The sequence below is a fragment of the Dama dama genome, chromosome X (assembly GCF_033118175.1).
Source record: "Dama dama isolate Ldn47 chromosome X, ASM3311817v1, whole genome shotgun sequence".
Lineage (NCBI taxonomy): Eukaryota > Metazoa > Chordata > Mammalia > Artiodactyla > Cervidae > Dama > Dama dama.
In genome coordinates this window covers 136,816,327-136,828,143 of record NC_083714.1, presented here as the reverse complement: position 1 = coordinate 136,828,143, position 11,817 = coordinate 136,816,327, and positions in this window count along the sequence as shown.

Sequence of the window (11,817 nt, the reverse complement as noted above, 5' to 3'; positions counted from 1 at the left end):
TTATTGCAAAATAAGTCTGATCTCAATAACCTTGGCCTGATAATTTGTATGATTGATCATATAGGTTTTTGCTTTGCTGAAACTTTTATAAAGAGTCTCAGAATAAAAAAAAAGCAAAACTCTCAGGGCTAGGAAAGTCATGCCAAGGACTTATCACATGTTTCAACCTACAGATCTAGGTGAATTGTTCCCTTTACAAGGTCCCCAAAATACCTTAAGATTTCTATACCTGTTGGTGAGGTAGCTTTCCTGATTTATCTGTTAAGCTGCTGGAACCTTAAGAGTTTACAGGGAGTAGATAGAAAAAAAGATAAATGTTTCAATTCTGCTTACAAAAGTGTAACTTACCAACTTACTGCAAGTAATAATTAATTTGAGGGGAAGGTTTCCCTACACCTGTAAAACATAGATTCAAACCAGTAATTTTCAGACAGCAACCATAAAAATTATAACTACTTTCACCAGTTTACTTAGTCCTTCTGTTACTAACTCTTTTTGTTGACAGTTTATGAAGTCATCAGGTTTTTCATTAGGATTCTTTAATTTCTTACACGGTTCAGCATTGTGGTCTGAAAGTCAGAAACTTGTATTTATCTAAAAGTCCTTTCTATAAATATTTTCGAAGAGGAAGCATTTTTGCAAAAGCATTACAGTTAAACAGTGTCTATAATGACAAGAGACTTAAAAAGGCGTGTTTAAAATCTGAATACAATGCAATTGATAACGTAACTTGGTTACTGCTGTGACATACAACACTTTAAGATAATACCTAGAATTATGACTGACAACATTTTTCCAGAACGTATCAGATTTTTAGGAATTCCATATAATTTCTACCATATCTATATTAATAACATTTACCATACAATATAACCTAAGAAGATTTATTACTTATTTGGCAATTCTTCCCATGTAATTTAACATACCAAATGAACCTAGTTTATATCTCTTTTTGGGATGTTTCAGGAGCCCTTTGAAGCATCCCAAAGTTAGCTAGAGGTAAAACAGATTTCATTAGAATTTGACTAGGAAGTTTTGTCCAAAAATATCAAAAGGGTTTAGAACACTCAGTCAGACAGGATCATAGGTCACTATAAAATAAGTTACTCACTTAGTAAAAGTAACAATAAAAGATTTCAAAGCCAAATACAGAGCATATCATTAAAAGGTAAAAAAGCTTAAATTCTGTTATCAAAGGCAATTCAGCATCTTAAGCAAACTTGTACCATGTACAAAAACACTTTTGTCATGGTCTACTTCCCACAAACCTTCCTCATTTTCTATAGCCATCATTTAATTTGCTTATCCAGAAACAGACTCCTGTAAATCAGACTTAATGATTTATAAAATAGTAATAAAATGCAATTCCTTTCCTCATGCCTTGTTTACTAAAAACATACATCCTACTCTCCTTAAGCAACCACGAACTGTCCTTTTCTATCAGCAGTCTATAGTTTGGTGAGCATAAATCCAGTGATAATTTCTAAAAACATTTGCTTTATTACAGAGAATATCTCAGGATGACAACAAACATATTCAGTAATAGTCCAAAATATCTTTAGTTTCTCTGTAAGAGAAAGCCAGTGTTTTGTAATTAATGTTTCAGTATCTTATTTAGGAGTAACCTAGCTATTCAATAAACTTCCATCACTTAATTTTGCACAACCTTAGATTTTCAAGTTACCAAAATCTGGAGAGATTATTCTTAAATTTTGTTTGTTTGTTTGTTTGTTGTTTAGTCACTAAGTCGTGTCCAGCTGTTTTGTGACCCCATGGACTGTAGCCCACCAGGCTCCTCTGTCCATGGGATTTCCCAGGCAAGAATACTGGAGTGGGTTTCCATTTCCTTCTCCAGGGGATCTTCCTGGCCCAGGGACTGAACCTGTGTCTCCTGCATTGGCAAGAGATTCTTTACCACTGAGCTACCAGGGAAGGTATTCTTCAGTGTTATTTGCTCAGTCATGTCCAACTCTTTGTGACCCCATGGCCTGTCCATGGAATTCTCCAGGCAAGAATACTGGAGTGAGTTGCCATTCCTGTTTCCAGATTCTTAAGTAGACATTCCTAAAACATAATTGTTCTTGGTAGAGTTTATCTAAAAGCTTCTATCTCATTTATATTTTCTATCCTTAAAAGTTTCTTCACATCAAGTTGCTTTCCTTGCTGACAAAAGAATATAACAAGATTTTATTTAGCTTATATTAAAAGCTGAGGCACAATGAAAATATTATACTGATTATTATACTGATGACTTAAGACATGTCTATATTAATTAGATCAACAAAATTAGATTAGACCAACAAAATTAGATATCAAATGTTTCCCAGTTCATGCGAAATTGAAATTCATTTAGCTTAATTTTTACCACTTTGCAAACACTTAGCTTTCTCTGCTTCATTATGGAAACTGGTTGGTGTTTCAGGGGCCTCTGAAGAGCTCCTGATTTTTTACGTCTCAGCACAGAAAGAATTCAGCAAGAGGCAAAGTGATAGATGCAGGAGTGTGTGCTCATTCACTCAGTTGCTCAGTGGTGTCTGACTCTTGCGACCCCATGGACTGTAGCTATCCAGGCTACTCTGTTATGGGATTTTCCAGGCAAGAATACTGGAGTGGGTTGCCATTTCCTCCTCCAGGTGATCTTCCCAACCCAGGAATCAAACCTGAGTCTCCTGTATCTCTTGCATTGGCATGTGGATTCTTTACCACTGTGCCACCTGGGAAGCCCTCAAAAGTGATAGATAAGTGATTTATTAGAGTAGGATGCTTGTGAGGCTCACAAGTGGGCAAGCAAGGGGGTGCTGTGCCCCCAAAACTTAGTTTTATAATCAAAGAAGAAGTAGGGAGGGGGAGAAGACCATCTTTCTTGAGTAGACATCATGCTTCCATCATCAGCTCTTCCTCCGGGTTGTACAGAGGAGTTTTCTTATCGCTGCATGGTTAAGCTAGGTCCACAAACTATTGATTTTTATGTGTGCAGAAAGCATGTCCTAGGGGTCATTAATTCATTGAGCTCACTGGGCTGGATGTGGGTCTCATGTCATTATTGTTTTGGGACTTATCTTGGGCTTCTCTAACATGGTTTTGTTGCTAAGCAAGCCTATTCAGTTTTGTGGTTAAGCAAACCTGCTTTCTTGAGTAATCATTAACTTACAGGGATCTCCCATATTTTTTTTCTATTTTACAATCTCCTAGTGAGATTAACTATTTAATCACCAAACTTGTTCCTTTATTCTGTCCCTATCATGATATCATACGCCACTTGGCCATCCACTTTCTATCTCTCAAAATTTTGTTGTCATATCTTGTCTGCTGTCAACTTCTATAGGGCTGTTTCTTTTCGAATTTGTGCCTTCAAAAATTTCCTTTCATTGTTTCTGGTGGGGTTTCAAGAGAGACCCAAGATATATGTATGAGGTCAATTTGCCTTGTTTAACTGGAAATGTATGTGATTCTTTTTATTTATTTATTTTTGGCTGTGCTGGGTGTTCCTTGCTGTGTGCAGGCTTTCTCTAGTTGCAGCAGGTGGGGGCTACTCTGTATCGTGGTGTGCGGGCTTCTCGTTTCAGTGGCTTCTCTTGTTGTAGAGCAGGGGTTCTAGGCATGCGGGCTAAATAGTTGTGGTGCTCGGGCTTAGTTGCTCCTCGGCATGTGGAATCTTCCCAGACCAGGGATTGAACCTGTGTCCTCTACATTGGCAGGCAGGTTCTTAACCACTGGACCACCAGGGAAGTCCTGTGTGATTCTAAAATATACTCCAAAATACAGCAATGATTTCTCCATCAAATGAAGAAACTCATCAAAGTTGGGCAGAGGGGAAAAGTCCTGGTGATTCAGCTGTTTGTCCCTCAGTCTGATCTTTAAAAAGTCCAGTATCTTATGCTGAACATTAGAAATCACAATGGTTTGGATCTTGAGTGATAAGTTCAGACTATTGAATGTATTAAATGCATCACTGAATTGCGCTTTGGAAAGCAGCAAGCACTGGAATATGCAGAAATGCTATCTACTGACATTATCCATTTCATGCTTATATGAGCATCTTTTTCTGGTTAGTTAATGCACCCCTGTATGGAAAAGTCATCTTATACATGCCATTTATCACTTTCAGAGCACACTGAAAAAACAGTTTAATCAGATTACTTCCACACTGAGTCAAGAGGCACGTTGCTGATATCTGACTGTCCTGAGTGAATAAAGGAGCATGAAAAAACTGTTGTTTTATTCACATACTGTAATTGGTGTCTATTATAACCTCCCTCCCCATCATATATTCAACTTTTTTGTGGTCTAATTCCCTGATTTTCCTTTGGAAGACCAGCCCTTCTGGATCTCAGACTCTATGCTTTGGAGCCTAATTCATCCCTAGTTCCAGGGATGGATAGTCATTCATTGTGGCCAATAAAAGCACTGCACTCCTTTGGCCAAAGAAACTGATTCATGGATGGGACCGTAACTCAGACTTAGTGAGATTCAAGTTGACGTTAGTTGGGGCTATTGCCAGAGTAACGACTTGAGACACTCTGTGGAGTCTGAGAATAAGCTAACAGAGCAGAGTGAAGAGATGGAGACAAAACAGCTTGTGATGATACCACTTTTAGTGCCTGAATTAAGTTGTGTGAGCCATTAAATGCTCTCTGGCTTAAGGCCCCTTTTTCTTTTTCCCCCATTTTTGGCCACGTCACATAGCTTGTGGGATCTGAGTTCCTGACTAGGGATGGAACCTGCACTCTTGGCAGTGAAAGCACTGAATCCCAACCACTGGACTGCCAGAGAATTCCCTTAAGGCACTTTCAATTATTTTTCTGTCACTTGCCACCAATCTCACACACCTAGCAAAGCCCTGCATTGCTGCTTGCTTTCTGGTGCTACCCTAGCACTAGCTCTCACAGTAAATTTTACCTAAAAGAAAAATAGCTTTTGTAACATGGACATTCAGAGATAAAAGAAAACACTGAGCACTTTTCACTCTTCTATGTTAGATAGGCCAAGAGAAAGTTGATTGCAGCTGTAATGAGAAATATCTATTCACATAAACATCATCATAAGTGCTTGTTGATATAGAATGCCATTGATATTAGGGGATACACAACACCATCATTTGAAGAGAGAATTTTGCCGACAGGCCATTTCTTTTTGCTTCCTAGCATAACATTTCCATTAACATTGTTGAATGGTTTTACAAACTTCTTGGCAGTAATACAACGTGAACCTTTAGCATCCTGGAAAGCACAATTTTTAGCTTATTCTGGAAAATCTCAGTTAGTTTACCAGAGAGGTCATTGTGTACTGTTAATGAAAAATATTCAAGGCTCCAGTGACCTCCTGCCACTATTTGACAGTTTTAAAACAGGTAAAGTACAGAGATCTAGAAACAAAACCTAATTTTCATGCAATTATTCCTTTTCTCATTCCTGTTCTTTTTATGCTCATAACATTTACAAATACTCTTACCCAAGCAATACAGAGTCAGCTCTATATTGGCAATTTCTTATGCACTATTTGCATTTGCGAAGTTATTCTGCACTTCAGTATTTAGATAACTTTTTCTTAAGTGCTTTTATGTTTCAGTAGATTGCTTGTCCATTTTTCCAAATTGGGAATAAGATGAAGCACTACTGTTACAAGGAGACATGCAAATTAGACAAATAAAAGTAAGAATATGCAAGTGACATAAAAATCATTATGACAAAGATCAAATGCACCCTTAGCAAATGGATGTTAGCTGATTGATATCAGTTGCATGAATTTTCGGATTATAATGATAATTGAAACTTCTTTGAAAATCATATTTTACTTAAATTCAGATTTATTAAATGTATGTAAACACAATTGTTTTATTTTTCCTCTGACTCTTGAACTGTGTGTAAATCTCTTTTGTGGACTCCAGGCACCACCAGTGACGTGATGACTCTGCTCAACCGACACTTCTCAGAGGATGCTTGTTAGAGGGTGACCAAAGAGGTTGTTGGGGACAAGAATGCCTTGGAAATAGGAGGGAAAACTATTAGCATCAACAGTATGATTTACCAAACCATCAGCAGTCCACCGGTTGGGACTTTTAAGATTACTCTCTTAGCAACTTTCAAGTATACAATACAGTATTGGGTTTTTGTTTGTTTATTTGGTGTTTTTTGTTTGTTTTGGTGGTTTTTTTTTTGTTTGGCTGTACCATGTGGCAAGTGGGATCTTAGTTACCCAATCAGGGATTGAGCTGGTACCCCCTGCATTGGGAGTGCGAAGTCTTAACCACTGGACAACCAGGGAAGTACCCTTTCTTGTTTCTTATTGTTTCGCTTTTTTTCATATCTCTGTGTAACATTTTGGTAATTCTGGCAATATTTTAAATTTTTTCATTATCATTATTTTATTTTCTATGGTGATTTGTGATGAGTGATCTTTGATGTTACTATGACTCAATGAAGGCTCAGATGATGGTTAACATTTTTTAGCAATACAGTTCTGTTCTTTTTTTTTTTGGTCACAAAGCTTGCAGGATCCCAGCTTCCTGATCAGGGATCAAGCCCAGGGCCATGGCAGTGAGAGCACCAAGTCCCAACCACTGGACAACCAGGGAACTGCCAGCAATGCAGTTTCTAAAATTAAGGTATGTACAGCTATTACACAATTAATAGATTACAGTATAGTTTAAACATAACATTTGTATGTACTAGAAAACCAAATAATTCATGTGACTTGCTTTTGCAATATTTTTTGTAACATTTGCTTTATTATGGTGGCCTGGAACCAAACCTACAATATCTCAATAGTATGCCTGTACTATTTTTTAAAAATTTGGATATTATTTTAAATATTTATACTGTCTCATTCTTATATAAATTAATCTGAGAAAGAATTTTTATTTAGTTATAAAACAAGAAAAAAGGAAACAAAACCCACTTAGAATTAACTTTACTAAGTATGTTTTAGATGTGTGGTTTTGAAAGTCAACAAAATGAAAGTTTTAAATCGTTTACTACTTAAGATATGTACTTAGCCATTTTCTGGGTTCAGGAAGCTCTTCTCCAATGAATTAGAGATATAAATAATCACTTATGTATAAATGTGTCTATAACAGAAACTTTATGTCTCCTGTACTTTAAATAAACTAGATATATGAAAATCAAGGATGACTCAACAAAGAAATAGAGGTAATTTAATAAGATTACTCATAATAAGATTTATTTATTTGTTTGGCCATGCGGCATGGCATGACAAACTTCATGACATGAGGAGCTGCTCCCACCAGGGATTGAATCTGTGCTCCCTGCACTGGAAGCATGGAGTCTCAACCACTGGACTGCCAGGGAAATCCAATAAGAGTTATTTTAAAGCATGTTCTAAATGTGTTCAAATTTCACTTATCCTTATGAAAATCTGGTCTATATAGTTTTAGAAACATATCCAAAACATACCCACTGTGTCACGTGACACATGACTGAGTTATTAAACTGCTTTTCTCCACTGAAGTCTTCTGTTGGGGACTCTAAGCCAGGGTGAGAGGCAGGGAGAGGCAAGATTTACAAAGGGCACCATTTGAGACAGTTCAATTCCACTGTTCTCACTGCTGACTCTGTATGTTTGCTTTTAATTGACATAGTCCACAATGATCCTGGCATTTATACAATGTAATGAAGTGGTGAAAGGGTGGCAACACCCAGTGTGAAGTGTCGCCTGTTTGGGTCATCATGAATGGGAACAGGCGGCGGGTTACGTTCCAAGCATGACTTATGCAGAGGCGAGGATCTACTTTGTTATCTTCCCCACTACACACTGTTCTTTGTTTGCCTCTGCAAGGAAATAATAGGCAGGTGGAAGTAACATGCTATGTATTTAGATACATAGCATGCAACTTTTTTTATTGAGGCATAATTCATATGCCATAGAACTCACCCTTTTAAAGTGGTTTTAACTACACTCACAAGGTTGTGCAGACATCACTACTAATTCCAGAACATTTTTATCACCTCAAAAAGAAACCTGTAGTCACTCCCCATTACTCTTCAGTTTCTCCCTACCTAGCCCTAGGCAACCACTCCTGTCTCTCCAGATTTGCTATTCTAGACATTTTATGTGAATAGACTCATACAGTATGTGGCTTTTGTGTCTGGCTTCTACCCTGGTGTCTCAGATGGTAAAGAATCTGTCTGCAATTCTAGAGACCCAGGCTTGATCCCTAAGTCAGGAAGATCCCCTGGATAATGGAATGGCTGCCTACTCCAGTATTCTTGCCTGGAGAATTCTGTGGACAGAGGAGCCTGGTGTGCTATTACAGTCAATGGAGACGCAAATAGTCCAACACAACTGGGCAACTAACACTTTTACCTTTTTTTCATTTAGCATAATGCTTTTCAGGTTCATCCATGTTGTAGCATGTGTCAGTACACTTTGTGTCTTTGTTTCTGCATGCATCAGTTGGTTAATATTTGGGCTGTTTCTACTTTATGGATTGAATGAATCATGCTCTTATGAACATTTGTGTACAAGTTTGATATGGATGTGTGTCTTTATTTCTGTTGGGTCTGTACCCAGCAGTGGAATTGCTGGGTCATTTCCTGACTCTAAGTTTAATTTTTTCGAGGAACTGCCAGACTGCTTTCAAAACTTGCTGCCTCATTTTACATTCCCACCAGCAGTGTATGAGGAGTGTTACAGTTTCTTTGCATCCTCACCAACACTTGTTCTTGTCTCTCTTTTTGATTATAGCCATCCTAGTGGGTCATGCTATGTCTTTGATGAACTCTCATACACTTGGCTCTCATACACATATATTTTAAGCCAATTGATAAGAATAATCCCTAGGGTTGTAACGAAAGTGAAAAGTGAAAGTATTAGTCACTCAGTCATGTCCAACTGTTTATGACCCCATGGACCTGTGGACCCACCAGGCTCCTCTGTCCATGAAATTCTTCAGGCAAGAATACTGGAGTAGGTAGCCATTTCCTTCTCCAGGGTTGTAATAGTGCTTTCCTAAAGAATCACGTCTGTTGAGGCTTTGCTGGGGAAGATTTGGCTCCAGAAAGAATAGCTTTGTTGTTGTTGTTGTTGTTGTTTTATTTTGTTTTTTTAAATCCATTGGCCTGACTTCCCTGGTGGTCCAGTGGTTAAGACTCTGTGCCTTCAATGCAGGGGGCATGGGTTCAATTCCTGGTCAGGGAATTAAAATCCCACACGCTGCACAGCATGGCCAAAAAAATTAAATAAAAATTTTAAAAAATCCATTGGCTTAAAATGAAACAGCTGGTTCAGGTCAAAATTGAGAATGAGTTTCATGAACTCAAAAAACTTTCCAATTTTTCTGCTGCACAAGGCCTCAGATGAAAGCATCATTGTACATTAAAGCTTTTTTCTATCAATGCAAGGACAGTACTCTGGTTCCAAAATGGAAATTATTACAGAGGTGATAAACACTTTGATCTGTTTTAACCCATTCTTGTTATTTTCTTCATTACTGAGTTGGCATGTGTAATAATATGGAAACTGTTTGCAAACACATATTCCCCCAAGAGTTTCTGAAGCTAAAAAAGAAAAAAATTCAGTTTATTAGTGGGTGCTCCTGTTCCTGGTCCCATTTCAGTGAAAGGGTAGAATCTTGTGAAGATAATATACAACATTTGAAATAAACGTCCTCTTCAAAATCAACATACCCTTCTATTTCTTTCAGTGCAAAAGGAAGGCAGGCACTGTTGGCCATATGTGCTCAACTGTCTCATGCAGTCACATTCTAAAATCAACAACAACAACAAAAATCTGAGCAGTTGCCAGATATTTCACAATTTTCATAGAGAAAGCCATTTGGTAATATTATTATTTTGTTTGCATGTCTTTAATGTTAAGGTTCAAAACCACTTAAATATAGGAGTCCAGGTGAGAGCTTACATATTGGAATGAAAACCGGGACTGCTAAGGGGTACCAATAAGGGTTAATATATTTTTAAAAGATATTTTATTTTGGAACACTTCAAACACAAAAATTAGAGAGATTGGGGACTTCCCTGGCAGTTCAGTGGTTAGGACTCTGGGCTTCCACTGCAGGGGGAACAGGTTCCATCCCCAGTTGGGGAACTTAAGATCCCACATGTTCTGAGGCATGGCCAAAAAAAAAATAATTAGCAGCACCCCCACCCATCACTCAGCTTAAACATTTGCCAAGAATCCCCCTAGAGGATTTAAAATTACAGGACTTCCCAGGTGGTTTCTAGAACTTTCCAGGTAATTCTGATTCCTCTCTTGATTTAAATCAATCATTAATTGGGCACAAAATGATTAAGTTGCATTCCTAGTCTTCAAAACACCACTTGGAAACATCTGTGAAAAAGGGTGTTTCAGGTTCATTGTCCTTCTTTAATTCCTTTGTTCCTATGGCTGTATATTTGAGAAGTAGTTTTGTTTTGTTTTTTAATTTATTTATCTTCAGAGAGAACTTGTGCACCTGGAACATGGTTCATAGACAAGATATCACTATGGACATAAATCAGTTAACTGTAATCATTATTTATGTGCCTGCATTCTCCTGTGGGCTGTGATACCGCTAAAGATGTAATAAACACATCTGTGTCCTTGCAAAACTGAGACTCAGATCCTAGATGCCCCAGTGGCCACATTGACTTGGTTAAAGTAGAAAGGGTAGGAAACAAAAATGAAGAATGAGGCCACAATCAATATTTACCATAAAAAGATTCTGTTTTTAGTGCTGGGAAAGCAGTCTTTGTTTATTGAGGATGTTGTTGTTGTTTAGTTGCTAAGTTGTGTCTGACTCTTTTGCGACCCCATGGACTGTAGCCCGCCAGGCTCCTCTGTCCATGGAATTCTCCAGGCAAGAATACTTGAGTGGGTTGCCATTTCCTTCTCCAGTGGATCTTCCTGACCTAGGGATTAAATCGGTGTCTTCTGCTTGGCAGGCAGATTGTTTGCCACTGAACCACCTGGGAAGGTGTTATGGAGTATAGGACTATATATACTCTACTGATAGCACTTAGATAGTTACAGATGTACTTGCACATGCTTTTTCTATGAGATGTGGGTAGTATTTTGAAAAGGAAATGGCAACCCACTCCAGGATTCTTGCCTTGAGAATCCCAAAGACAGAGGAGCGTGGTAGGCTATGAACCATGGAGTCGCAAAGAGTTGGACATGACTGAAGCAACTTAGGATGGACAGATGTGAGTAGTATTACTCTCTGATGTAAAATTCTGAATCAGGTTGGGTTCTCTGGGAACAGAGAATGAGATGAGGATTCTTGTATAAGTGCTTCACAGAGGCAGAAGAGGAGTGAAGGTGGCAAAATGGGGCTAGAGAAGGCACTAAGCAAGAAAGTAATCTCAGTTGGAGACTTACCTGATCCCACAGGGCTCTTTGGAGTATGATTTGTACCACAAAGTTGGTTTCCGCCTGAGGCAAGCGGCTGACCTTTTCTACTTCCTGTCAGTCAGTCATTGGTGGTGTGCTGCTCGGTGAGGGGTGTGGAGGTGTAACTGCCCTGAAGCAGCTCCAGGTTGCTTGAGGACAAGTCTCCAAAGAAGGGAGCAGCTGTGAGCCATTAGAAGACAACACTCACTGGTGCATTGCCTGGTGGGAGGAATCTTAGCAGTAAAGCAACAGTTTCTACAATAGGTCTGAAATTTTTACATGATTGAGTCTGCCTAGATGTTATCCAAACCCTTTCATTTTCCTAGGTACACAGCTTGACTACATTTCCCAGACTCCTTTGCAGCTTAATATAGCCATGTGACTTAGCTAGACCAGTAGAAAGCAGGGAGAAGGGATTTGTGCCACCTCTGGCCCTGGCCTCCAAAGCCCCCTTGGCAAGCAGCCTTCTAT